Consider the following 2,923-nt stretch of genomic DNA (forward strand, 5'->3'; position numbering starts at 1 on the left):
AGGTACAGGCTGGCCACACTCCAGCACCTTAACAAAGCAACTTCCTCTGCTGAGGGTGTATTTTTGACACAAGAAAAACATGCCCTCTGTCGTGGTTTAACTTCAGTCGGCAACTGAGCACCACGCAGCCGCTCGCTCACTCCCCCCCACCCGGTGGGATGGGGGAGAGAATTGGAAGAGCACAAGTGAGAAAAACTCGTGGGTTGAGATAAAAACAGTTTAATAATTGAAATAAAATGATAATAATAATAATATGATAATAATAATAATAATACACAAAGCAAGTGATGCACAGCGCAATTGCTCACCACCTGCCAACCAGTCCCCAGCAGCGGCCCCCCCCGGCCAGCTTTCCCCAGTTTATGTACTGAGCATGACGTCACATGGTATGGAATGTCCCTGTGGCCAGTTTGGCTGTGCCCCCTCCCAGCTTCTTGTGCACCTCCAGCCTTCTCAGTCGGTAGAGCATGGGAAGCTGAAAAGTCCTTGGCTAGTGTAAGCATTACCTAGCAACAACTAAAACATCGGTGCGTTATCAACTTTGTTCTCATCCTAAATCCAAAACACTGTACCAGCTACTAGAAAAGAAATTAACTCTATCCCTGCCGAAACCAGGACACCCTCGTACAGCATCTGAGCCTTCCAGGTTTTTCCTGCCTTTAATAGGCCCAGCCGGCAGAGCTTATTCAGAATACAGGTAGGAAATATATTCCAACAGCGAGGTATGTTTTCCTAATGAAGTGGTTAAAGGTTTTGCAGGGCTGTACGCGCTTGACCTGCTGAGCTCTGCCTTGGCAAAGCCGTGCCGCGCCATGCTTGCTGTAGGTTGGAGAGCATAGATGTGGCTGTGCCCAGCCCACTCAGCCAGCAGACACAGACCCCCCCCGAAAGCGGTGAGAGCTACAGCTTTCCTCCTGGTGCCTCCTGGGGCCGTGGCCCAGAGTTGCCCAGCACTGCAGACCCACCTCCCGGGCAGACTGGACACAAAGAGAATTTAGGTATCAGCCATATGCCTGAGCATGGTGGCCACGAATGGGATGTAAGCAGGAGGGATGTCCCCAGGTCCTGCCCCGTCACCCCTGCGCTTCTCCCATCTGGTTCTCCCCTACTGGTTCCCACTCATTGCATGAGCAGCAGCCCCCCACGGCGGTGGCTCCACGGAGGTTCCTTTCACCTCGTGGCAGGACATTTGGTCTGCTGTCCCCAAATCCCGCCTTGTTTTGCCTCCCCACAGGCTGGTGGGCTACTGTGCAGCTGGAGAAGGCACAGACGGGAGGAAGGAGCTTTCTGGGGGTCCAGGCTCTGCTCCCCACCAGAAGGACAGGAGCCTGGCAGTACAGAGCAGCAGTGGGCAAAGCGAGCACCAGGGCTGAGCACGCAGTGGAGGCGGGAGGGTGCGGGGACCGGAGCGGGTCTGGGATCGCTGCGGAGGCGTGACAGGGAGTTGCTCAAGTCTGATTGCGCCATGTGGATCCCAGCAAGGGATGAGTCAGGGCCCCTTTGGGGCAAGGGTGTTTCCTCTCTCCAACAGCGCTCAGCCTCCCTTTGTAATTCCAGAGCCTTATCATTGCATAAATACAATGTCTCCAAAATGTGATAGTTAAACTGAACAAACTCTGTCAGGAGGAATATTGCCTTTACTACCCCATCGCTGAGCAGCCACGCAGAGCGCTCAGGCCCAGCAATCAGCTCTGCATGCTCAGGGAGTTTGTTTTGCTCAAGTCCTGGGTGGGAACTGCCCCAGTGCTGCTTTGGGGATGCACACACTGCCGGAGTCTGCGTCAGGTCTGCGGGAAAGCTCATTCTGCCGAGGTCCTCCCTCCCTGGGGTGCAGATGCCCTTGCACTATTTTACACCCCAAGGGCCACTGGAGGGGTGTATCTTGCCCCTTGCGGCACAGCCTCTCCTCCAGGAATAACTGTGGATCCCGTGAAGATGCCGGGGCTGTGGGGGCACAGTTCCCCACAGCCCAGCTGGCAAGACCTGGGGCAAACACGGCCCCTCTGGCAGAGCCCCCCTGCTTGCGCTGAAGCACTGGTTTCCAGTTACAAGAGAGAAGAAGACACCAGGCTGCTGAGTCATGAGCAGGAGCCCACATCTGGCCCAGCTGCGGGAGCAGCTGCTTCGTCAAATGGGTGTTTGGCACCAAGTCCAGCCCAGAGCAGGATCTCCAGGACCTCTTCCTCCCACTGAGTCCCCGTATCTGGTGGAGCGGGGCAGTAACCACACGTGTTTCCCCATGGGGAGATCTAGGGAAAGGGGACTGGGCAGCCCCATCAGCAGGTCCAGGGGAGCAGGACCCGAGAGTTGACGGGGAGGAAGAGGAAGGCCAGGCCTGCCTCCTCCCCATCACTCAGGGAGCAGGGTCCCAGTGCAACTTGGGCAGGTGTGCTGGGAGATGCGCAGCAGTATTTTCTCTTCCCTCCGCATCGGGACAGGCTGAGTGCTGGATCCTGCACAGCAGAAACACAGCACTTGGGACACAGCGGCTCGTGGAGGCTGCAGGGACCAGTCCCATGGGGGGGGACTGCCCACTGGGGCAGGCTGGGCACAGCCTCCCGGCACCACCACGCAGCCCTCCAGCTCCTGGTTCAACCACTGAGGCTGATGCAAGGAGAGGCACGATGTCCTCCAGCACAGCCGTGCTGCTAGTCCTGGCTGGGGAGTTCAGTGGGGTGGGGGGATGGATACACAACGGGTAAACATCTGACCGTTCATCCGTCCGTCCGTCCGTCCGTCCATCCACCCACCCCCCGGGAGAAGAGCTGGGAAGAGCCAGAGAAGGATCTTCTGGGACACGGGGACGAGTGAACTTATTCTGGGGAGGGAGCCTCGTGAATGGCTCTCCCTCCTCCCCCTCCCCGGGCCCTCCCGTCCCGTCCCGTCCCGCCCCGCCCCACTCTCGCCGTTGCGGCCCCGGCCG

This window comes from Aptenodytes patagonicus, chromosome 13 (assembly GCF_965638725.1).
Source record: "Aptenodytes patagonicus chromosome 13, bAptPat1.pri.cur, whole genome shotgun sequence".
Classification (NCBI taxonomy): domain Eukaryota; kingdom Metazoa; phylum Chordata; class Aves; order Sphenisciformes; family Spheniscidae; genus Aptenodytes; species Aptenodytes patagonicus.